This window comes from Siniperca chuatsi, linkage group LG24 (genome assembly GCF_020085105.1).
Source record: "Siniperca chuatsi isolate FFG_IHB_CAS linkage group LG24, ASM2008510v1, whole genome shotgun sequence".
NCBI lineage: Eukaryota > Metazoa > Chordata > Actinopteri > Centrarchiformes > Sinipercidae > Siniperca > Siniperca chuatsi.
Window position 1 is genome coordinate 7,780,708 of NC_058065.1, and position 27,182 is coordinate 7,807,889.

The 27,182-nt window shown below is 39.9% G+C and overlaps 1 protein-coding gene and 2 long non-coding RNA genes across 5 annotated transcripts in view; 2 read left to right on the forward strand and 1 right to left on the reverse strand.

Annotated features, from left to right (window-relative positions):
- Nucleotides 1-27,182, forward strand: part of LOC122872205 (neural cell adhesion molecule 2-like) — a 277,482-nt gene that overhangs the window by 101,767 nt on the left and 148,533 nt on the right. The window lies entirely within an intron of this gene.
- On the reverse strand, nt 6,591-22,933 carry LOC122872207. Its single transcript, XR_006377051.1, has 3 exons — nt 22,287-22,933; nt 20,942-21,020; nt 6,591-8,247 (listed from the first exon to the last, which is right to left on the reverse strand). It is a non-coding gene; the product is annotated as an uncharacterized LOC122872207 (long non-coding RNA).
- LOC122872206 lies at nt 22,926-26,761 on the forward strand. Its single transcript, XR_006377050.1, has 3 exons — nt 22,926-23,226; nt 24,987-25,196; nt 26,570-26,761. It is a non-coding gene; the product is annotated as an uncharacterized LOC122872206 (long non-coding RNA).

The following is a 27,182-nucleotide window of genomic DNA, read 5'->3' on the forward strand; positions in this document are numbered from 1 at the left end:
CCTACACAACGTCCCACACAACCAAGTACGAACACACCTAAGGATCAGGAGCTGAGACACCTGTAGGACCGAACCAGAAACAAAAAAAAAAAATCTCTCATTTTTCCCTGTCTTCTCTCTTGACTGCACACACTCCTCTCTTTTGTCATCCCCTCTTTGCCACAGACTTCACCCACACCCACACACACACACACACACACACACACACTCCTCTCTTCTCATTCTCAGTTACTCTCACTACTCCCCTTCTTTCCTTTTCTTTGTCACGATAGCCTGCAGATGCTTTTCATTTTACAAGCAGGGTGTAGGTGGAAGTATTCTACCCAGAGCGCTGCTTCTGCAAAATTGGTGCCAATGCTCGTACACACACATACAGTCTGAATTAAGCCAACAACCTCCTGTTTCCCTCTTTGTTTACTAGTTCAGGGTTTTTGTAGACTTGAGTTGTACTGAAGACATCCCAAGTAGCAACAAAGTAAGATAAAAAAAAAAATCTACAAGGAGTTATTTTGAGGAAAAAAGGCAACATATTGATTCAGAATAAGGATTTTCAAATTGAGGTGTCATTCTATTGAGAAAAGGCACAACTGAAAAGCTGTTTTGCCTTTCAGATGATTTTGTTTGTGTGACACCATCATAAATTACTTGGTAGACAGAACAATACGGCGCACATTGCAGCACCTAAATCAAATGAATGAGTCAGTCCACTGAAAACAACCATAATGAAAGCTTTGTCAGTGGTTCTGCAGAACTGTCCTAATCAGTATACAGTGTAATTACATCTCATAAAGGTCTGTCTACAAACAAATGATTAGCTCTCAATGGTGATACAGTGTCGGTTCTTTCAGTATCAAACCTTGGAAGAGAATTGGGGGCAGGCTGAATTTCTCCTTTGTCTCCCGGTCAAGAAAATATAGAGATGTAGTAATCGTGGTCATCTAACAAGACTGTGCTGAATGACCTTGAGGTGACAAGTGGCTGTAATCAATGGTTATCTTAGAATAGACTCCTTTAGTTTTTGTTCAGATTTTCCCCCCCACATAAAACGTGCAGATAAAACATAAATTAGCCAATTGACCAGAGATGTCATGATATATTAACTGTTTTCAGTTTGATACAGTTTGTGAATGGAATCATTGTTTGATATCGTAATGATTTTAGTAAAAGATCTGTGCAGCCAGAGACATTAGCACCAGAACAAAGAGAAACACTTAAGTTACAATCCTTAAGATTTTCATGAAATAAACCCCATTTTTGATACTATTTATGTTTGTCCTATTTACATTTTTTCCTGCAATAACCATTCAATGTATTTACATTCAGTAATTTTCTCTCTATATAGATTTTATTGGTAGTGGCAGGGTCCGCCATTCCTGCGCTGGAGTCAGATTGCCTTCCTAAGCACGAGGGATTCACAAGAAAGTTATAGTTAATAAAATATGTAAAGCAGGACTTCAGGATTTTTACATTTTTTATGAAAAAAGGTCTGTTATCATTTGACCGAAATTCCATACTCTGGTCACAAGATAACAACTAAACCATCTCCATGACAATTGAGCACACTCCATCCACTGATGAAGGCCACAGGATGCATTCCAAAGCTCCAGAGAATTTGCAGTAGGAGGACTTTATGCTAAGAAGTTTTTGTCAAACCAGACTTTCCATATTTAACAATATGCTGATGACTGGCATGTACAGTATATACTAGCGTGGATTTTCAGGTGTGGTTATGTATGATTTAGCAGGTACAAAGTGTTAATTATTAAAGCTCTCAAAGTACTTAATGTTCTTGATGGTCAGTGCTTTCCTTAGTGGAAAAACGACAAATCCGCTACACAACAGACTTAAAGGACAAGGCTGGTGATATTCTATATTTTCCTTATTGTCAACAAATCCCACAAAAAGACAAGAATCAACAATGCTTTAGTCTGTTTCTCAATACTTTCTGACTTCCCTAACCTGTTTGTGGCTCTCAGCCCTAAGCCCATTTGTTCCTGCTGACATAAATCTATAAAAATCTATCAAAAATATATACATATTCATTACATATATGGACAAGATTGGAGATCTATGGCACAGAGGAATAAGCTATATCAGCCTTTGGATACACAGACAATACGTGTTACGTATACATAGGATCAATTAATTGTTGGTTTTGGTCTTTTCATGGGATTTGTTTACAATAAGAAAAAGAGGGAATAGAACTGGGTTCAGCTGGGCTTGCACTTTGTAGTATTCAAATCAACCAAAAGTACTATAGTATATATATATATATAGTACTATAATAATACACACATAGTATATAAAACACTTGTAACCTTGAATTAAGACTCATGTTAACAGTGTGTATGTGAGCATACAGAGAAAGTGGATACAACTCATTGACGTGCATACATTTTATCATTGCAGCACTATATAAATGTTTGAATGATATTAGGATACGAGTGAACACAATCGATAAGCTTTAATATGTAAAACAATACAATGATAAATCCAAGTGACATGAATAAAGCTCCTTTATATCAGTGGATAACTTATAACTATGAAAGCTTTCCTAGTTATTTCTTTTTCAGGAGGAAGGAATTTAGTCATTGATCACATAAATCACATGAGTACGCTGATGACAATAAACTTGAAAGAAAACTGCATACACTTCCAGATAAGATGCTGAAATGCTGCACGTTCGTTGTAGCAAACATCTAATAAGACGCTGGGTTATAAGATAAAATGTCACGTTTCTTGAAGCTTGAAATTTACTACCACTCTAGGAAATGGAGGGCATACTGTCTGATCTACTGTATGAAGATGATCTGAAAGCCCTACACTTTGCTTTACTAATGATGCCTGTGTCAAAATATTGAATGCCAAGAGCTTTCTTTATCCTCATGTTTCCTGACTGAAAATCATTTGGTGCACTGTAGCGATGACAAAAAAATAAAGAAGAGGATAGTGCACATCCAAAAAACAATCAAAGGACAAAAAAACCCAGAGAAATTATGATATGTAACCTCAAAATGCCACAGTAAGAGGACACCCATCTGGAGCTGGAGAATGCAGAGGGCAATTTTCACCTATTCTCTAAGGGTTCATTTCTCTTCCCCAAGCTGCACTCAGATGACTCAATGGATGAGAGGAAGGACACCTGGAGCACCAGGCAGTCCGATCGATATCCAGCAGGCTTTTGCAATACAAGGGGTCAGAGTGTTGAGCAGTTGATTGGTGGAAAGCCCAAAAATAACTTGCAGCTTGTCACAGAATCTGTGACCCCGTCATTGACACAGCACTTGGCTAGATTGGAGCAACATCAACTAATACAGACGCCAGAATGGAGCTATATTGGATTTTCAGCTCCTCAGTCTTTTGAGTTTTAACTATTTTACTTTCTGATTTTAAGTTGACACGCTCTGCTGTGGTTGGTATAGTGCTTGTTTAAATTGCTGTGAAATTGTTATGTGTTTTTGTGTCTCCTGCAGAGAGGAAAATACATACTTCTATTACATCCCTCTGTAAACCTGCTGTGATGTACAGCATAAAAGTTGATGCACTTCTCAGGATGGAAGGATCCCAGGATCCTTGTATTAACTTGTAACATTGAAAGACTACACTGCTATCCATAATCTTTGTCTTGTTTTCAAATGGTGTATAATTGAATGGATCGTTATTTAAATGTGATACATAAAGCTGCTCTAATCAATCAATATTTTTATATAAACAATGGATTAGATGGCTCCATGTAATGTGAAAGGGGTCACTAGTAGTGTCATAGCCACAGAGAATTATCACCCAACTCTGAAGTTCCCCTCAGATCTACGGTTTCAGCAGCAGCAAACAGCTGTTTTTGCTGAAAACCACTGTACACTACATACCCAGCACCAAACGGGAGACAGACAGAGTTAGCAGGCTAGCTGGTGAACATAGTGGAGCATTTAGAAGCTAAAAAGACATATTTTTCTCTGGAGTTGGAGGAGAGTGAAACAGAACTAAAAGGAGAGTGAATATTGGACTTTCATTCATGTGGCCTGAAACTTGACTTGCTACATGTCTTCTGGATGTGTAAATAGGCACATGTACCAACTTAATAAGGTGTTCACAGTTTGTTGCGCTGCTCCCAGGTGGCCAAAAAAATAAAATAACGCATGTTTAATATGTTTTCCTGTGTTATTAAATAAAGCCTGGGACCACCAAAGCTAGACAATTCAAATGAAAACGCAACAAAAACCACAGTCTATTTATGCTAGTGGTTCCCATCAAAGTAAAATTTAGTCACAGCCCCCTGTCAAAGGTAGCATATGAGTAGTTTCCTGTCGCAGATTTTTTTTATTTGGTTGTTTTTGAGAGACCTGAAGAGGTAAAACTATCCAGTTAAAAAAAAGCAAATTTAAAGAAAAGTGAGACAAATGAACAGACTTTGTATGGCAGAAATATATATGTCATCTAACGAATGGCCACTTATATTTATCTTGTGATCCTTTAGGGGGAATTCCTTCCGTTTCAATGCTTGTCGTACACATTCATTCAGCAAATGAACAAACGCTGAAATGCAGCAACCCCATGCATGACTAGTGTTTTTTCCTGAACCAGTGAGACATAAAATTGCTAAATAGCCCTTCCACGATGAGGACATCCCACCTAGCTGTTTATGAAGCAGTCATGAGACAACCATCCTTAACAAGTGATGCCCTCCATCCATCCTACCGTTCTTAACACATTAAATAAATCCCCTGTCCATCTCAGATGACAAGATAAATACCATCTACCTTTGAACCTGACAGAGAAACCTGTCCACCCCAAAGGAGCAAGCATTCACTTCCCTAAAGGGGAGATAAGGATAAGTGAGCTTTTGAGAAATAAGCTTTGGACTTTGTAATGGAATTTTTGTCCCCAGATGAAGGGCAGTTATCATTACAAGCGTTTATGATAGCTGCTGATAAAGCTATGCTTAGCTGTGTTTGTTGGGGGATAATTTCACATTTATCTGCACAAATTATTTTTTAATTTATCAGGACAAACACAGCCTCCCAGTGCTGAAATTTGGCCAAAGCAGTAGGGGATAAAGAAGAAAATCCACCCTAAAATAATTAAAAAGCTACCGACAGTTGCATTTTTGTGGCTTGATGGTGCATTCTATTTTTATACCTGGCCAAACAGAGATGTTGTCATTTCAGATACCTCCAGCAAATCTACAGTGGAGTTTGATAGCAGAAAAAGTATCAACTATCCTAAATAACAGCAGCAATCGGCAAGGTGTCAGTCCGTTGAAATATCAGCGCAACATCTTTTTTCTAGTCTAGATCATCTACTGTATGTGGAAAAATCCCCCTCCAGCCTCAGTAGACCAGAATGCAATGCATCGGGCATGATTTGTTTTGGATGAGGGACGCAACTCTTGCTTTGTTTCATCTGCAAAGAAGCGTTCTTGCTATGGTGTCATCTTTTGCTACTGCTCTGTTCGGGTGTGAGCAACAATTTCAGGCACGTTTTCTGGCGGTATTGAAAGGCATTCTGGGAAATGTTACATATTCAAGTAGAAGTAGATTCGCGTCTGGGATGAATCGATCATTGCAAATTGATGATTTGTTACAGCACAAGTATATAAGGGTGGATTTTTACTTCAGCTCAGAGATGTGCTAAGAAGTACCATAGTAACAGATGGACAAGGACACTGATCATTTCTTGTTCAGTCTCCCTGCAGTCCTTTTTGCAGATTTTTTTTCAAACCTTAAGTCCCAAGCTTGTTTTTAAAATCCATTTCTGTTCACACCTCTGCCCTTAAAACCACCACATACAGTGAGTATATTTTCTCAATGATCTGCTGTTTCAGTGCTCAAGTTCTGCCTGATTTCTCTTCTCTCCAGGTCATTTGAGCTTGCAGATGTGAGATCAATATTGCTTCTTTTTATAAATTCAAGCTTCATACTTGGCAGGTTAAAATCCAACTGATACCCCTTGATGAGCGAAATGCGTCGTTTTCAATCAGGATTGGATAGTGGCACAACACCTGTTCAAAATCTCCCCAAACTGTAATGAAGTGCAATTAAGCGTGTCAAATATGGGAGGAGTAACGCAACACACTAACAGCAGATGTGAAAAGGGTGTTAGGATGACTCATGTGGGGACGCTCTGTGTTAGCGTCGGAGAAGATTGGGTGAAGGGCTGGTCAACTGCAAACGTTTCATGGTCGTGGCGTGGTTTTCATTAGCTACTAAAGCAGATGTGACGGTCACCAGCAGTGGTCGTCACAGAGGATGAAGGAAGCAGATTACTGGGGCAAGATTTGTAGTTAGATGTGAAGCCATTGTGACGGGGTTGTATACTAACACAGGCCTCATTAGTTATGCTGAAAAAAATGTACCTCTATATAGAAACACAAACATAGATCTTAATGCACACTCTCTTAAAGGCCCACTTTCACCTACTTTACAGGCAGCAGAAAAGCATGTTCCAGCCTTAATAGGGACATTATTTGTAAAAAGATACATTTTTTACATGTATTTTTTTTTATATCAAATGACTGTTTCCAAGGTAAAGAATGAACAAACACACTTTTTTGTAATTTGGGTGAATAACATATTCAGTGACAACAAAAAACAGTGACAATAAGTTTGTCATACTGGCGTCGTTTTAGACAAATGTACATTCGATACAATGATGGCATCATCATGCAGTGGCAGCAACAGTGCCAGAGGACAGTAAAACACAAATATCACTGCACACATTCAACATTTTGTGTTTTACAGACAGAATGTGCATTCAAGCAAAATGGCACAAAGTAGTTGTTCTCAATCTTTAATAGATTTATCTGAAAGATTTTAATCAATTAATCGTTTAGTTGATTGAAAAAATGTATTTGTAGTTGGGAAAGAGTTCTGTCTGACCTTGGTGTCGGTGCATGTTGGCGCAGCATGGCCGCTTAGGCAGCAAGAAGTTGGGCACAGAGGAAACAGTTTGGTAGGCAGGTGTAGGCAGAGTGCCAGGACAGAGCTTCTTTGATATTCACAGCTCATGAGGGAGAGGCTGATGTTGAGAGAACAATGGGGTGGGGAAAGGAGAAATTGGAAGAGAAATGGAAAAAAAGGAGGGCGATAGGCAAGGAAATGAAGACAGGAGGACGGAGGAGAGGTGGCATGGGAAGACGAAGATCTGCTGTAGTTTGGTTTGACAGTATCACTGCCTGTGGTGGAAAGAGGGAAGGGAAGATGGGGTGGGGTGGGGGGGGGTTGAATGGTGTTCACTGACCTGTTTCTAATATTATCTCTACCTTCCCTCTTGCCCACAACCTTTTCCTGCTTTCTCTCTTGTTTGTCCCTCATGTCTCTTGTTTAATTTCCCCTCCTGCGTCAGTTATTGCTATTTGCTCCTGTTTGCTTTCTGTCATTGTCTGTCTTTAATTTTCCTCCTTTTTATTTGTGCACCATTCCTGGGTTTGTTGTCTTGTCATTCTCCAGCATGTGGTAATTCATTTTTTACTGCCTCTCTCTTTCTTTCACTCCCTCCTGTCATTCTCTCCATCTCCTGCTCCAGCCCCACTTTATTGCTACAGAACAATGCCCCTCCACACTCCAGGGGCTAGTTGTCCTTTACATACAGTGCTCATGGGCCATGGAGGTGCATCGCTCCCAGTTTCCTTTAACCTTGAAATACCTGTTAGCCTTGCAAAGTTATCAGGTCTTCCCACCTTGACAGGATAAATGACCTAATATTTAAAACTCTCTTTAAGATGACATCATGTTAAGCTATTGAAAATCCAAAATTGCCAGAAGAAAGGGACTTGGACTAGAAACAAGGAGTGGGTCCAATCATGTAACGCTCTGCCTCTCCATGTTGGATCCTTTCCCATGTGTCCTGCCTTACTCCACATTCAGAGATCTGATGTGAATTTCTGTGTAAACATTGCAGAGAAGGCAGACTAGGAGTGGGCTATTTTAGATTCAGTAAAAATAAGAGGAGGGAAGGTGAAAGAGGGCTCATTAGCCATGATTCAGTGACATCTCTGACATTTTGAAAATGTATTTTTCTTCACTTGGCTCTTGTCATGATGTCGGGATAAAAGTATACATTTGATCTCAAATGGAAAAATGGCATGTTAGCATTTTTAGCATTCACTTTTTATCCAGTGGGTGATACTAGATTGCAGCAAAGCAAAGGGTAGCTTTTGTTCTTCAGTCTGGAACAGTGTGAGCCTGCAGTTTTTTAAGAGTCACCAAAGGTCCAATGTAGAAACTTCCTCCCCCATAACGTGGCTACGACCTGATGGAAGAAATACAACATTGTAAAATATTGTAGTAAATGCTGTAAAACATCCAGGTGTTGCTTTAATTTCGCCCAGGAAGCTGGAAGTGAAAGCAAGCAGCAGTGGGTGATGGGAAGTTTTAAACAGGGACCAATTCAAGGGGTCGGTGCCAAATAAACATAGACAGAAGGCAGCAAGGAGCAAAATGAGATGAGACAGCAGCACTGATAGAGGATGTTTTGCGTGTGTGTGTCTTTGCCTGCAGCTCTCTCATTAAGGACATCTCTCTTTCCAACACCAACTCCTACTGTGGTTGGATGCACACGCACACACAAGCAGAGAGACACTACCCAAACCTGATAGATGCTGGTCGGCTATTTCTGCCACATTAGCTATCAATGCCTCAGATCTCCCCCTCGTGTCTCTTTATTTCAAGTTACAGAGCTAGGAAACTAATTAATGGACTCTATGTCTCCTCTTCGGATGCCATTAGATTCACAGCTTATTACTATTCAAGCTGGCCCGTTCTCTGAAATACAACCTCCATTATGACTTTATGCTTTCACGATAATCAAAATACGCTGTAATTATGAGTCTATGGTTTTGAAATATCTATAAGCCTACACAGCAGCAGCAGCAGCAATGCCTCAATATGCATGCAGTCACACAAGCAAACTCTTTTCTGTATGCTGATGTGCAGGCCTGTGGGCTTACCCGCCTCACAGACGAACAATGTTGCTGCTTATCAAAACACACATGCACACAAAACCCGATTGAAGGGACATGGAGTACATTTCAGTGGAGGATTTGAATTAGGGTCAGACCTGTGGACGGTTTCTTAAACAGCCGCAGCAATCTGATAGTATAAAAAAAACAAAAAAAAACAGCAAATGTCAATAAATCCATCAAACTAAATGCCAGGCCCATGCTAAGGAAATGTCATTGGCAATTTATAATGGGACCACTATCCAGGGGCACGTGCCGCATGCTTAGAAAGGCACAGAGCATGCAGAGACACGAGTGAGGTGGAAACAGGCTAAGAGATGGCAGTGCAGGAGGGGAGTGCAGCTGGTGGAGATGCGTGGAGCCTACAGAAGGGTGACAGATTAAACGAAACACCTGGATAAAGAAACAACAAATGTAGATGCTTCCATAGGTGTACTGCAGGTTACATTTAAGCAATTAACATCCTGCTTGACAAGCTAGGTGGCAGTTTTACCTCATTCATGATCATTTTTGTAACACTAGGTCCTTGACTTCAGTCAAAGGTAGACAAAGCAGCTCGTCATTATTAGTTGGAAACTGTTGATTTTACCGGCTGTAATGAAAACTGTCGCTGGTAGATTAGCTGTAGCTACCTTTAACTCTGTTAGTTGGTGGAAAACTCTGGCTGACTTTTCAAACAATATGTTTCACTTTTACATGAGAAAAAGCTGTGAGGATGAGGACAAAACAACGTGTTTGACGTCATCTCGGTTAAACTTCCCAGAATGTAATAAAGAGCAGGACAGAGCCACAAACCTTAATCCTAAAATCATAGCGGTTAGTAGCATCCGGGACTGGTGTTACTTCTGCTCTCAAGCATTGAATGTGTCAGACCTTACGAGGATTTATCAAATGTAACCTGGGACCCCACATTATGATGTAGACTGGAATAATATTGGGACTTGTTGGGTCTCTGTAATTAATATTATAAAGAGTACGGTCTAGACCTGCTCTATAGGAAAAGTGCAATGAGATAACTTCTGTTATGAATTGGCGCTATATAAATAAAATTGAATTGAATTGAAAAATTTAGTAATATGCTAACTCCAACGTTAATGCTGCTAGGTCACCACTGTATTGCCAGGCATGCTAACATTAGTGGCTTACGTTAGAACAGAAAAACACTGGTCAATCCATTCTTTAGCTGTTGCCCTTGCATTTTTGGTTACGGAAAGGAGATGAAAATGGCAAGACCCCCAGACGTTTTGGAAATTAAGTATGGTTTTGTTATGGCGCCACATGCACATGGCTTCAGTTTGAGAAACCCAAAACTTGACTTGACTTAAATTTTGGATCAAGGTGGAAAGAGGAAAAGGTGACTTTTCCCCTTGATAAAATGTTTTCATCCTGATGGGAGTTGACACTTTCAGGTTGACAATGCCACCATCTACAAAGCCAGAGTGGTCACTGACTGGCCCCAAAATTTATGTTGGTTTTTCCTTTCATTTGTCACCCATCTGCAACATTCTGGATACTTAAGTGATGCAGCCCTACCACACAAAATACAATGTTGGATGTGGTTCATGTATTGAGTTGTTCCTTTCACACTTCACACCCCTTTGTTTGAAACTAACACCTTCCTTCCTGCCCTCTGCAATTTTATTGGGTGTCACACTGTCCAACCCCTTGAACAACAAAACAGCTATCTCATTAGCTGGTGTTAGCTATCCTGTCTAGAAACAAAACTGGGTAACACCATCCACCCCCACACACGTAGACACACTTGTTTTTCTCCCTATAGTAGTTTAGTCACCAGTGAGCATTTTCACTCAGTCTCTCCTGGATGTATCGAACAGTGACAGAGAGGCTATAAGGAGGAGTGTTTTTGTGTGTGTGCAACATTCAGTGTAAGTCATTGCACTAAATAAGTGTGTTCACCTCCATCCACCTGCATCAGTGGCCTCTTTCACACGATGCAAACTGGCATCTAGCAGGTAGCAGCATAAATATTCAAAGTGTGGGTGTGTGTGTAGGCGTGTGGACTTGTGGCTTTCGAGCATCTGTGTGAGTATTACCAGGAATGAATCCTTCGCTGTGATGCTCCAGTCCTGCTTCATCGCTGTCTTTGATGTCTATGGAGGTTGTTGTGTGTGTGTGTGTGCGTGTGAGCAAGAGAGGGAAATATGAGGATCATAACTACCATGACTCTGGGCATGGCATGTACAGTACATTAAAAACCCCAAACCCTTCAGAAATTGAGGTAATTTAGAGTGCTGAAAATGATACAATGAAATATCAGGCCTTAAAGCTGCTTCGAAATTATAAAACATTCATGTGCGAGCATTGAGCCAGCAGCTAGGCTATACAACTGAGTTGGTTAGCAGAGCTTACATGTATCATCTATGACACTTCAGGGATTATGCACAAATAGACTGCTGAAGCATGTCATCATCACTGCATAGTGTTTTTCATGTGCTGTAGTGGACTAGTTGGTTTGTAATTTGAATGAACGGTGTTGTGATTGAGCCTTCATTTAGGGATATTTTTTAAAAAAAGGATTCTGTCATATTTGCACTAACCGACATGAATTTCAAGAAACTGTTTTTGATCCTTGAAGGAATAGTTTGACATCACTAATTTAACTCGCTGTAGTATACATTTAGCTTAGCTACCTTAGCTTAGCTTTGAGATAGTGAGTGAGTGAGTGCAAGATGAGATTTTGTAGATCACCTTATTTTACTAATATTCATCTGGATAATTTACATAATTTAGTTAATGGTAACCACATATGTATATTTCTGTATATGTATATTCTATTCCTTTTTTTCGATGGGAACTACATAACAATTTGCGCATTGGCTGCAGTGTTAGCAATTGTTTAGCTTGGCTGAGTGATACACTTTAAAGTAAGTTTGTTTGTTGTCAGAGTTCTGCTGTCCAACTGTTGAAGCGGTGATTCAAGAGGACCAAGTTGAATGGTAGTTGAAGTTGTCCCCATGATTTAACTTCACCCATGTCCCGAAAGTAATTGTAATGCAGTAGCTATCTAGTTAAGAGTTAACGCTAAGTGTAACCAATGTTATACTGGTGGAAACTGATTTGTGAACTGCTAATTTTTGCAGTATTTTGAGTTTTGCCAGGGAGTAATGAGCTAACTGTGCTACGGCGACATCTTTTTCCCCTCTCCTCACCTTGACCTCCTTCTGCTACATGCTAGCTATAACAGCTCAGTCAAGTTACATTAGCTTAGCATGAAGACCTTGAACACGAGGACACAGCTAGTCTGGCTCTATCTGAAAATATATGTGTTAGTGAGCTTTAGAAGTGCTGGTAGGCAGATTTTGTTACCTTCGCACAAAGCCAGGCTAGCTGTTTTCCCGCTTTTCCAGTGTTTATGCTAAGCTAAACTAAACATCTCCTAGTTATAACTTCATATTAAATGTACAGATATGAGAGTGGTTACAATCTTTTTTGTCTAACTCTCAGCAAGAAAGCAAAAAAGCATATTTCCCAACATGTCAAACTTTTTCTTTAATGTCCGGTGTCTTTTCTGTTGCTAGGTAAAGCCAACAAATAAACCAGTTAAGGCTGTCAGGAAGGCAAAACTTATTATAAATCAATTCTTGATGTGAAGAAAGTGGAGGCTGATAAGGTCGTCCCAGCCAGATGTTCTCCATGTGGCTTTCCAGGGCTGCTTTCTTACACTCAACGATTAGCAGAAAGTGTCAGCATGCTTGTTGTGACAGAGTGCAAGCAGCTGACACCCTGCTGTGCATGTTGAGTGCCTGTAGTTCTTGCTAAACCTACACATCTCCAGGGCAATCTATCTTAAAAATAAAGGCTCTTTGGTGAATTCTTACCCTGATTATATCTTGAAGAGACAAGAAAGTCTGTGTTTGGCTTTGTTTTGAAAGAACAACAAGCCGACTTAAAATGTCTCAGGGGTTCAGCCTCCCTTTGACACCAGGATCTGTGGACTGTGTAGTGCAGAACGGGAGCCAGATAGAAGAGCAGCACAGTCAAAGGATTAACATTAGAGCTAGTGGCTGAAGCGGTGCCCACAGGTCAGATTAACAGAATGTAAAGCTTGCACCCCTAACACCACACTTTGAAGTAGGGCTTACATGCCCGGCTTTATCCTGTCAGGAAGTGGAGTCAATGGTGAAAGGAAGCATCATTTCAGATTTATTTTTATTTTTATATCTGACATGTGGGTTTGCTTGGGGTAAGAGAAATGAAGGATCACAGCAGTAAGTAGGAGCTGGCGGTGTCTCTGTCGGGACTCCAGCTGTCACTGAGAGTAGGCGAGTGTCAGCTGATGAAGTTATTCCTGTGTTAAACATTATCTGCTTATCCTTTGTTCTCTGTGTTTTCAACTGATAATTAATTGCAGTACACCTTTTAAACCTGCTATAAATACTCATACTGTACCTTTGTAGGTCCTCCTGAACCTTCAAGCACCAAAGTTTGCTATACACAATAGCAGCACCAATGTCTCACTTTTAATTTATAGGCTGTACTTCTAACAGGGTTAGAAACAGAGAAGCAGGTCTGATAAATGTATTCCATTTTGTATCCTGAACAGTACTTTTCAATTTAAATTTGGTCTTTTTTTTCCTTCATCAACAGTAGGATTTTAATGGTCTAATCGTATGTTAGCATTGATATTAAGAGATAATTGTTGTTGATAATTGTTTGTGCTTTGTCTTATGGGTTTATATTATTCATTTGTTCAACCAGGGCCATGTTTGAATTTCCATTTTCCTGAGCATTTTTAAGGGCTTCGTGTTGATGCTGGCTTAAACTTTGAGTTTTAAAGTTCATTCTTTGACCTTGGAAACAGCAGTTGACAAAACAATCTCACCACAAGGTCCATTAGGTAGCTTTTCTAGAACTTTCAACTGTATGACATGATCTTCCTCAGCAGGTGGAGTACTGTATGCCCAGTTTATAATCCAACATGGATGAGAACTCCTCAAAGTACTTTCTGAACAAATGGGGAAAACTCCATCTGCTTGGGATGATCCTGTGATCCAATCAAAAGCTGTTAAATGGACCTCGTGGTGAAATTGGACTTGGTGATCCTTTAAACTTATTGATGATGCCATTGATTGCAGATTGTCACCTGGTATGTATATTTAAGGTTATATCTGACACTTGTGTTAAACTTGCCTTGAAAAAGACAGAATGTGGTCAAACAACTATGATACAATAAAACCATTGAATTTTAATTTTTCTAATTCTAGTCGGGGAAATTATTACTTTATATATAGTTTAACTGATTAAACTCCACTAAACAGAAATGATAACACACTGATAATGTTAACGTATGTATAAAGATAATTGGATGTTTAAGAAGTTACTGCCTCTAAATTTGAATAATTTTGATGGAATGTGAGGATTTAGACATCCGCAGGAGTAGCAGAGTAAAGCTAAGTGGGATGAGAAGAGGAGACAGGAGAGCAGGAAGATCCTCTCTTAATAAGGCTGATTATTCTGTGCATACTTTTACACATAACCATATTGAGCTCAAGTCATGCACACAGCTATACAGCTCTGATTGTATATGTGGAGGGATATATGTGTGGTCCATAATATTTCTTTTCTAGTTTGGCAGTGTAGCTATTGGTCTGCTATAGTCGTCAAAGTGTTGTTGCATCAGTTTCACCAAACTTTACACTTTTTATACTACAAATGTAACTATTTTCCTGCTTCGAAATTTATGTAATTTAATTTCTGACTCAGAAAACGGTAAGTAAACTTGCATAAACTAATGTTTTGGTTACAATAGTGATCCTTTCTTTCTCTCTTGCATGATAATTTCTCCTTTTCCCATGCTGATCCTATCAATTTTACTTCCAATCCTGTTTTGAGTCTGCATAATTTCCTCCCATGTTAACAATGACCCAAAATCTGACAGTAACACGTTGAAATGCTAGCTTTAATGTAGCGCCATATCGTGAAAACAAGCCAATGTTAAACTGATTTCATGGATTTATGTTAAGGAGATAATCAGACATCATGACCCTGCACTGAGACAGCTGTGGCATATAAAACCACTGTAATGGAGCGGATACAAATACCTCCTGACTCTCGTGCGACCCCAAGGCTTGGTTTTCCCATTCCGATCCAGATGACACAATGTAATAACGTCCGTCCCTCAAGAATCCATGTTCGGTGTCAGCCTGTACTTTGAGGTTATTGGAAAGTAATGTATGGTGAGTTTGTCCCATGATTGATGTCATTTTGAGAACACTTAAGTATAGCTCAGTGATGAAAATGAAAAAGAGCCACGACATGAGACCTCAGTGGGATAATTCTGAGGAAATGTTATTTTGAAACTGGCAAATTCTTTTTGAATAGTTCTTACAGCGAACCTTTTTGGGAATTCACGTCAGATCAAAAAACTTACAATCAAATATGCAATGGGGCTAAGACAATGCTGAAGGAAAAAAATGCATGTTATATGACTGAAATGTCTTTTTTGTGATGTTATGGATGTCTTTAGGTACTCAGAGTGAAAATACAGTCAAACAAAATTACATGAATCACAGTATGTGGGAATTTTCCATCAGTATTTTAGAAAATGAAAAACTCTGTATTAAAGCAGTAAACAGGAGAACAACGAGGCTCTAATTTGTAAGAGGAGACAAAAGTTGGACACGTGCCAGTGAATTTGAAATGGACTCTGCAGATGACTAATGTAATGTTTGTCTGAACTGTCTGAACATTCACGTGAACTTTGTTTTACTGTAGTGGTGTGAGTTCTACACCGGACAGATCTCCATGAAATTACCCGGCTCACTGTTTCCACTGTCGGGTTTTCATTCATAAGCAATTCCTGTCACAACTGTCACCAAAATAGTTCATTTTTCCCAAATATTGCCAACTTACTTTATTTGAGGAAACACTATATGATGATTTATTGAAGCAACATGGAACATTCCATCCATTTCTTGGAGGCAAAATAAAGCACAAAAGTATAGAGTACTTTTTTCCCTGTTCAACACGCAAATGCCGAATAAGACTTATTCTCTTGCTAATGTCTTTATAATCATGTAAGTTCTCTTTTTGTGATTATACCTTTATTGCTATATTATAGTATTTATGGTTTAACTCAATCTGAGCAGAACTTGGGTGAACATTGAAAACAGCGTTTTTGGCATATTTAGCATCGCCTCTTTGCCCACTTTACACTTAAATGATGCAGCAACATCTCTTCATTTGGAAAACAAGAAAACACTGATGTTTGTTCGACATGAAACCTACAACATGTAGTTTATCTTTTACCAATGAGCTTTTCATTTTTCTCTTTTTGCCCTCCATGCTCTCTGTGTGACCAATGGGATCCCTTCGCATCGTCTTCTATTGGCCAATGGTGATGCTCCATTTCTGCTGACATCATTAGGTGAGACACTACTAAGCATTGCTTAACTATGCTGCTGCTGTTGGTTGGATTATGTCAATGGTTGACATATTTCTGACATGTTTGTGTGTTTAATTTAAATATTTTCCATCTGCACAACATGTGTGGAGGTGGCTTATTGCTGGAATTTCCTTGTGACTTTCAGATACATTTTTCAACAGAGATATGCTTAATAATTTTGGGTGTTTTTAGTCAAACATGTTGTGTTGTTGTTTCCTCTAGATATTGTCAGCATCTTTTTTCTTTGACATGTAAGAAACATGAAATGGAAGGAGAAAAGAAAACAACAACAGATAATTCAGCTGAGATAAAAAGAAGTTTACAAGAGCTTCTAAAAAAAATCTGACCTCAAAAGAAATCAAGATGACAAGCCAAAAACTCAGGATGACTGCTCTGACCTGAATACATGTCGATTCCTCAGTGCAATAACTAGCAAAGCAAAATTAGGGCTACATGCTGGCTAAATAGCCTTTAAATAATTTATAGTTTGTTCTGCTCTTGGCTGCATTGATAAGCTGCCCACTTAAGATATTGAGATCATGAATAAGTGAAAATCTGATTCACACAAGCACTTTGTTCTGCATTTACAAACTGCAAACCCAACAAAGAGATGCAGTGCATGGCTTGGAGGTATAACACGAGCAGGTGTGATCTAAACATCATTGCAAAATGGGAAATCTTTGGAACAGCTAAACTGAATCCAAAATGGCTGGCTGTTGGCCCTGATGGGAGCTGTAGTTCAAGTGGAAGTTTCAGAAGCGCTGCCCCTGGCAGTGTCACAAGCCACATAACTATACGCTCCTCTCATCAAAACAGCTTCGGAGCCCTTCGAAGGGTTCATTTTTTTGTCGCCTTAGGCATCAGGAGCTCCATTCTGCACTATCTGCTTCAAGTCTGATCATTAGCACCACAGGAAAGCAGCATGTGGACGAAGGAATTGATCCCACCTAGGTTTCGCTCAGAGCGACCCGGACATTGTGACCATATCGCAAGAGAGTGGCTTAATGCTCTTCTGCAGGGAAATTGTTTTGTTTTCATTTGTTTGGTTTTTTGAAGAACAAAAACTTGCAAGCCTCCCATGACTTTTTATTTTGTGTCTGTGCATTAACAGTATCCCTTAATATCTGTTTACTGATTTTGGTGTAATATCCTGCCACAAATTTGATTTTAAACGTCTTGGGAAAAGTCTGCGATCATCCACAAGTCAAGTGTGCGATCATCCACAAGTCAAGTGCCTACCCTGAAGGCTCAAACTGTGCTTGAATCACTGTGTTTGTACTGTTGCTGTATGTGTGTTTGATTGTGAGTTTGCAAGTGCTGTCTTGTTGTTATATCCTTTTAGAGATGAGTCATGTCCAAGATGAGAAAAGCCTTTCAAAAAAGTGTTTTCTTGGTCAATGCTTTGAAATCAGCTGCTTCGTGCTCAGGTTGAGAATTAAGGTCGATTTAAGGTCACGGGAGTTTAGGGTTGTTCGTGTAATAGTATTAAGCCTGAGTGTAGGGGTTAATGAACAAGTGTAAGTCAGAGGAGCCCAAACAAAATGTATTTTGTGTGTGCATGTGCACGTGTGTGTGCGCTCGAGCCCTTAATCCTTTAACGGGATTACAAGATGCATTGTCCTTTGTTCACTTGTTCCTTTCCACCCACGTATGTGGCTAGCGGAGATGTCAGAGCCCACGTTCAGGATTACAATGTAATGGGCTCTCAATAGGCTGGGTGAAAGGGAATTATCATTTTTCCATCTTCCCTTGAGCCATTGTAATTTTGTAATGCAACCTGAGATGTGGATACATATAGTTTTTTCTTGTTTGACACAAAGGAAATGTGTGTTAAAACAGTTGGCTGCAGTTGTGTGATTGTAATCTTTTTTAAATGTAATTTTTGAGCTGACCTCTACAGCAAGTTAAAGAGTAGAAAAGCACATAGCCTTTTGTCAGCTGGGATGGGCTAAAACTCCATGTGGAGATTCGTGAGATCCATTAGAATATTCTCAGCTTTGTTCGCTGCCTTCACCTTCACCGACACACTCAACTGCTCCAGTGGCCTCGCTGCTGTTATTTAAAATAACAGGATTCCAGTGGGTGGCACTTGCTTTGCCAAGCCACTGAAAGTACAGTGGGTGAAATTACTCCCAGTAAAAGACAATGTGAAAGCACAAGTGTCCATGTTTATCCTTGCTGGGCTATGTTTGTATCTGTGCTGGGGCCTTTTCTCATTGCCAAATGAACCAGCATCATGATGCCTGCATTTATTTGTTTATGCTGTATGTGATCACACACAGCATATGCAAATAAATGTAGGCCAGTCAGTCTGTGTGTGTGCTCATGTTGTTTAAAAGAACATGCCAGCAGTTTTGCATGTTTTACTCCATTAACTACAAATTGCATATAGCTTGCTTTACGGTCTCCCATTTCCCAAAGCACAGAATAAGCTTTTAGATGGATTTCCATCTTTTCAGCCATTTTCGACTTTCATTTCAGTGCTTCATGAAAATCTACTTGCAGAGACTTTAAACAAGCATTCTGCCTCCTTTTAGTTAAACTTTTAAGCAGTGACTGGATGCTTTGATATTTCAGTTGACTGAAACATTCCTGAATGCATCAAACAACCACATTTATGTAATCACTTTCACACTGTCCATGTTTGCTTATTGGTCTCCTGTGATTCATTGTGGACAACATAGCTCATGAATACATCGTAGAAAAGGTTTCAGTCGTAGTCATCTGGACACTGTTTTCAGAATCAAGACGTAATACATAGGTGTTAATACACTGTGAACACAGTGTATTAACACCTTGGTCACGCCAATCACATGCTAATCAGGTACTTAACAGTGATGAGGTAGATGCAGCCAGAAAACAACAGGCCTGATTACTGATTACTGGGCCATCTTGGAAACAATTAGGTCAGTTTCAGGTGAAACTAGCTATTAACAGATACTCAGGTAGATTCCTTCCTGAGGGCAGGGCTTATGTAACACAGAGTAGCTTAAATTTCTAGATCCCGTCCCATTTTTTCACAATTGAGAGTGACTTCCGCATGGGAGCCGAAACGTCTTGATTCTGAAAACAGTGTCCAGATGACTACGACTGAAACCTTTTCTATGATAGAACGCTCCTGGACGAATGAGGGACTACACCGTCTCATGAATACAGTTATTTTTCTACAGACGACTTGCATATTTGGAATGTCAGAACATCATTTGTACCACCATGTTTTGTCAATGGTCAAGTGTGTAAGAGTTGATATTCATTGCATATAGAAATAAATAACAGCGGCTGTCTACAAGGTTTGAAAAGCAATCTCAAACACATTTAGTACGCTTTAAAAACAGTTCAGTATTCATGCACACATTGGGTTGATAATAGGCTATAACATGCAAATCCACCATTATGGTTCTTTAATAATGTGTGGGTGTGAAAAGTATTTATATAAATATAAATATACCTATTTTCTCACATGCATGTTGAAGTTATTTTGCTATATTGCCAGTCATGCATCTCTTGGCCCACAGAGCAGATAGCTATATTTCACAAGCACAGAAAATAATGGATATCCCCATAAACACAACATTGTCAGAGGAATAAGTGTCAAGTGGCCAGTTAGCTGGGCTCCATATGCAGGTAGATGGAGGGAAAGAGGTACGTGAGAGCTGCACTGGTGCGGTAATGACAACCTGGAAAGTCAACAACTGGAATAGTGATGGGAGAGCCCAAATTATCCCCAGGGGAATGGCCTTGTGTGGATCCATCTGTACATTTGTGCCTATGTGATTGACACCTGAGCTCGAGGGTTGTGTTTTTGTTAGCGTATCGACTGAGGAGCTAAAAGTGGATGAACCCACTCTGAGCTCATCCAATAATGCACGACGGCTTATAGAGACATCGATTTTTTTTCAGTAGATCAAAAGATCTAAAAGGCAAGGTCGATACCATTAAAGACACAATCTGTGATCCATGTGTAAATACTAGGCAACATCTAAAGCCAGTTTTTAATGTTTTTTGATTTTGTAAGTTTGTTTACATCAGTAATGTTTTAAAGCACAAATTCTTTGTACGTCAAAATGTGAATGTACTTGTTTCACACATAGCACCCTATTGATGCAGTTTGCGTCATAAATTGTACTCCTTGGAGTCATAACAGTCAATTCTTAACACACAGACATGGGACACATCTTTTTTTAAAATTCAGCTTGACTTAAACTTCCTGAGGCTATAAATATCTCTGATGTGCATCTCACACAAATCTTCATAAATCTGCTTAGAAATCATAGAAAAAATTACCCCAGAACTTGCCTGACAATCATCACGTTTTTAAGTTTTCTTCAGTATCAAAGTAATCCAGTGATATTCGTTTGTACATCCATGGTTACAGTGCAAACAGGTACTGCTAATAGCTAATTCTGCATATACTTTATGTACAGTGGATTAAAATGACTTGAAAATTAATTTTAAATTAACTTTGAATGAAACAAAGGGGTCAGATTTAGAATAAAAGTGTTGTCATCCTGTTTTCTTTCAAATGTACCACAAAATAAAAATTAGGACACACAACAAAGTGATGATGGTATTATTCTTACCTCTCTGTACAAGTGAATCATGTAATTGGTATATTTTTCCCTCCTCTGCTCATCACGCCTGCTGCGTCCTACTTTTAGCCTAGTTCACACAGTGAAAACAATCTCCTTGAAAATCTCTGCAGTGTCAGGGAAAAAAAAGTAGACCGCATCGTCTGTCAATTAGTGTGTTTCCACCATATGTGATACTCAGTTATTCTGTTTGTGAGTTGCAGCATGGAAATGTCATATCCTGTCTGCAGTAATCCAGTTAGGCATCACGGGGGCCTTGTGGTGGAGCCTCAAGCCTTATGTGTTACATTACAAGAAACACACATGCCTATTGTAAACATAACTTGAATGCTGATATGTATACTGAGGGATGTATGCACTTAATCATAATTACCGTTGGGTTTTGTGGCATTTGCATGCTCTGTTGTCAACACTATTATCCATTCATAGTCAGTTTATTCATGCATAGAGGGATATTTATGTGCGTCATGGACTTTAATGATGCACATCAACAGCTCATTCTGAATCCAATTTTAATTTGTATCACTTGTGTGAGATGAACTATTAGCCAGAATCCTGTATACATATAAACTCAATGAGGCAGCAGCACTTTCGTGTTTCTGAATACCGGCAATGGAAATAGATTCAGTTAGAACAATCCAAGTGAGGCATTAACTTGATTGAAAACAAATCCAGTGAGTTTTCATATGCTTATTGAAGAGTAACATAACATCAAGCTGAAAAGTAATGTCTCATTGGCTACACTTATAACCAGTGATGTCATGGTGTACTGACCACACCCTGAGTAAGTACACTTCGACATCACTCTAGCAAGCTTAGAACTTCAATCAATAAGAGGTCAGCAAAAACAAGGTTTTCGGCAGGTGTTAAGTTACACTTTAACCTTATCGGGCCCTGTTCACTATAAACAGCTGCTATGACTGTAAGCGAAGTTTGGTAAGAGCTGTGAGAGTGAACCTGACAGTAAAGTTGCAGGGATGTAAAAACCAAAACAAGGAGCTAAATGATGCAAAAAGTTCAGTAGAGCTAAGGGGAACTTCCCAGTCGGGTGATAAATCTCAGTGGATTTGTCACTAGAGGAGACTGCTTTCACATTACACGTAGTCATTTGATCCATTGTTAATATAAAAATATTTAGATATATAAAGATATGGTGTATCCCTACTCTCAAAGCAGTCTGGCAGTTCAACAGTGTAATAAACCCCTGAAATACATGTTGGTTAGGTATTGTTAGTCAAGACAAAATGCCAAGCACCGAAGCCAATTCTATTAAATTGAATCCTTTACTGGTATTTCAAAGACATAATGTAGATGTATATAATTTTTCTCCACTTACTGGCCACCTGCACAGGAAGGTCAGAGGTCAGGGTCGTCCAGAGAACTGTTCGATGGTTTTCAGTTATTTGTAGAGTAAATTAGCTCCAGATTCTCCCAGTGATAAAATGAAGAAAGGAGAAAAATTATACAGCAATCAGCAACCGAGAAAGAAGCCAAATAGAGAGATTAAGGAGTTATTTGAGCAACACAGGAATGGGCGGAGAGGTGTAAAGTAAGAGGTGTGTGTATGTGTGCATGTGGTGGGAAAAGAGGGGGGAGGCTGTTCTTAACTGAGACAAACTGGAGCTATTAGAGGGCCTATTGTTGCCCGGCTGGCTCCTGAAAAAACAGCTTGTCCTAGCACTTATTCAGTGAATAGATGTGGCCGGCACTCCTGGCTATCTTGGCTGATCGCACACATCAATCTGAGCAGGGAACCTGCAGCAGTTGTATTGGAAGGTGTGTGTGAGTTTTGTGTGGCTGTGTACACATGCACGTGTTGAATGATTGGTTGTGCCTTTACCTATGTAGTTACATACCTTTGTAATTGAATTTATTGTAATTCAAATTTGGAATGTTGACGTTTGTGATGTTGCATGCTTATGTTGCCAGGCAACTGTCAATCAAACCACAACCACACAGTCCTGATTAAGCAGATTAGCTGAGTTTTGAGAAAACACATTTAAGGAAAACTTCAACTCTTCAACTTTTTGCTTATTTACTCATAAATATTCTGTGCTATTGAGAAAAAAACATGTTTCAGGGGCTGTAAAGGATAACTTCAGTTTATTACAACTGGGATCTTACATTCATAGTTTTTGACCATCATTTCTATTGCCTTAATCGCATTCTCTTTTCCAAGGTAAAGACATCATTCAGGGCAAAAAACGTTGTTTGATTTTGACCAGTGATCATTGAATTATTTTGGAAGTAATGGAAAATCATTCACAACATAGCAGGTAATGTTGACTTAACACTCAAACTTAAAATACAGTACGTTCAGTTGGTGCAAGAGGCTGCAGGTTGTAATAAGCCAGAATGATCCTTTTAACAACTGTTCACCTTATTCTCCTCACAGTCCAGTAATGCTCTTTTTCTGCTTCTCACCCCTCTGTCTCTCACACACCCCGGGAGGCACACTTCTAGCCATCAACCTGCACTCGTTGCACAACTTCAAAGATGGCTGATTTAACTAGTGCTATCTCCCACTCCAATAAACAGCTTCCAAAGCGGCTTTGAAGTAGCATCAATCTTCCTTTTGCATCTGTCAAACTTCTCTAACATCCACTTTCCAACCAACCAGCCCATCAAGGGGAAATCAAAGTGCCTTCAGGCGTTTGACACGCTGTAAATAGACTGGTGCGGATAAGCCGCGGCGTGAATGAGCTCTGAATGGGATGAGTCTATTTGCTGGCTCATAACCGTGCGGTTTCATATCCCCCACAGACCATATAACACAGACCTCCTAATGGTCCTCTCATCATTTCAAATTCAACTCACAGGGTTTTTATCACCCCTGCCTTAATTTGTGTGTGCATAATTGAAAGAAAATTAGATTTATGGGAACCCCCACGTACAGTAGAGAAAGCCTGCAGTCCCTCTCTATCTCTGCCTCCTCCTCACACACTCTAAAACACACACACACACACACACACACACACACACACACACACACACTGACCTTGTTGCCTCTTTTATTTACTGCACAATGACTGCAATTTCCAGAGTGTAATTAGAGCTGTTATAGCCTGGCCTTTGGTCTCAGTCATTTAGAGGTGAGTACACTATCAGTCCTTTCCCCCTTTGCCCCACAAGTCAGAGGGTTTTCCTCCCACCTCTCCTCGACTGAGGCCTACAAGCTCACACTTCCCTTTTTTGAAGACAAAACAGGACCATTTTCTTCACTCATTTTCATTTGGACTACTTAATTAATCATTTCCCCGCATTTTCAGCTGAACACCCACAAATTGCCCTGGTCAGAGCCCGAAGACAAAGGGATTTTGTGTTAATTAAGTATACAGCAATTCATTTACACACCATTCCTTTCCTCCCACACGCACACATCCACTAACAGCAACTCCGCAGCTGTCACCGCTTTAATTTGTGTGTTCATTTTTCTTTCTTTGTCTTTGTGCTGCCTCTGCCTCATGCTCAAGGAAGCACTGTACCTTGGCTATAATCACATTCAAGCAAGGAGAGAAAGGATTTGGTTTCAATTTTGACTGGGCATCTGAGTCCAAGCTTCAACAACAGCGGTGCCTTCTGCCATTTTTCTCCAGCAGTAAAAACATTTTTCGGGCTGTATTGGGCCCAGAGTGATGCTTTATTTCCAACCTTGACCAAAGGAAAAACATAACGTAAATGGAACTGCGATAATATAAAACTTGAACTTACTGCATTTACTTGTTTCCTCATTAATTATACATAAGTATTGGTGCACTATATGAAAAATTCGAGTCCGTCTAGTCCAGACAGCCTATTCACAGCAACTTTTGCATTTGAAAAATGAGCAAAAACAAAAATCTTAAAAATTCATCGAGGAATTGCTGTTGGCTCTATTTGCTTTCAACATAATATATTAGAAATATAGGCCTTTGATACTGGACTGTATCGATTTTCCCTCTTCCCACTCTCACACCATGACGCCCATACATAACTCCTGAAACCAGCCCGTCAACCAATTTAGGTCAATAGATCTTCTCTTTCTCACTGTTGGCAGGGAGATCTGGCCGAGCCATGTTTTATAATACATTGATGTATCAGCCGGGCGTCTCAGACTGGAGCTGATGGACGATAGTGACCTTTCTCTCCTGATAGCCAGCGATGACCACTGTATATCAGCTGGCCACAATCAATACATCCATAAAAAGGCCTTGAAGCGCCCACGCAAGTGCAGGAAGGTAGAGATGCACACAACCGGTACATATATGTGAGTAAATCAGGCAGAAAAAAAACACTTCCAGAACTTTATACATGCACATTTTCAGTCAAGCTTGGTTAGCAGCAAATGTAATAGGCATCAGTTCAGGAAGTTTTTATTTATGTTCAAAAGGTACACATCAGCCAGCCATAGAGTCTATTTGTTTTCATGTTTCACGATTCACTTCTAATTAATTGTTCCATGTGGCAGAATGAGTAGGATTTGTCGGTTGCGGTTTGTAAACACAACATTCAAAGTTGGCCCCTCCTCCTCGGCTCAACGACACCAGAAGCACACGTCCAACGCTGTATATGACACCGCTGCTGTATCAGTTCTTCAATGTTAGAACAAAAACACACTGCCAACAGTAATGTTAGCTATCCTCAGCTATATACCAGCTCATTACAGACACTAGCATTGAGTCTCTGAGAATCAACTTACTACTTTGGTTTAGGACTGGCGCGGTTACCCGCCGTGGCTTGTATGCTAGACAGAAAATGATTATAAGCTCAAACTCAGCACAATAGACCTCAGTGGCTATTTTCTCAAAACGTTATTTGCATTGGTTGATAGTAGGACTTTAGCTACTATTTTTGGAACATGTCATTTGTTGTAATGGAAAAGCTGATACTTTAGCAAGCTAACTAAGCTAACCGCCGGCACCTACCTGTCCAACAGAAAACAGGCCAACTCCGCATCGCTCTTCATCCCCATCCTCTCCTTCAGTGCTCGCCAGCTGGTGAAAGCCAACCCCAGAGTCACTCTCATTTTGGAATGAGCTTTGTCCACTCGGCATTTCGCCTCACTGTATTTGTGTTTCTTTGGCGCTGTGTCCGCCATTTTCGTAGCTTCCTCACACCCTGTGTGCTGTTATTGGCTGGGTGCTACACACCCACTGCCCAAAGGTTGACGCCCAGAAGCGTCCCGAACACAATAAAATAAGAAAATACAGGCAGAGGACAGGTTCTCTGCAGATACAGACACCGCCACACACTTCTAGTGGATCATAAGTGCTGAGAGAGAGGGATTATTTTTATAGAGTCTTTTTTTAGGAAAATCCTACTCATTCTACCTTTAAATTCAGCTGAGGCTCTTTTCTAATGTGGCCTGCAAAAAAAATATTTATTAACAAATATATTAGTGCCTTAGTGTCACAGTCTATTACACTGTATGGCACTAAGAGAAACAAGCTGTTTTCCAGACCCAAGGAAGCAACCACAGACTGAGTTATGCTTTGAAACAAAGGCAGATCTTTGTGGTGGTCTCACCATCGCCATGGCAACACACATAACCGATTTCAGTAGCCATGAGACTTCATTAGTTCTGGGCAAAATGCTGCACTTATGGACTGTGTAACTGCACTAATTTTTCCCTGAAATTAGATAGAACAAGTGAATGCACTCATCTGCTAATTGCAAGGGAGGAACAGACGGCGAAAGGGATGGATGAGGCGAGCAAAAGAAGGTGAAAATTACAGTGGTCCTTTTTTTTCTGGCTTGCACCGCTCCATCGTGTATCTGTCAGCAAGAAGTGAGGTGTGTGCACCGGTGCAGTGAGGGAGCCTCCAGTAGCCTGACAAGCTTATCTTTATCACCTGTCACTCTGACATTCGGTGTCTCTGCTCAGCCCCAAATCCACCCTGCTTCCCTCCCTGTGACTAAAACACCCTCTATCTCTGTCTCATATATGTATAGTGTCTATATAGTGCTTTGTCATACTGCTCTGTATACTGCACTGTGTTGTTACCACCTGGCTCAAGGCTGGCAACAAAAATGGAGGCCACACACAGAATTATAATACAAAAAGTGATTAATTGAACCAAATAACAAATGGGAACATAATCATGAGCAGTGTAAGTGGAATATGAGTGTGTGGTGCAGCAAATCAAGCAGATGGGGGTCCTCACCAGAAACCCCTTAATAAATAAGCACCAGTCACTACCTCCCAAAATACACTATACAATAAGTAGCAAGACTAAGGATCTATAGCCATACT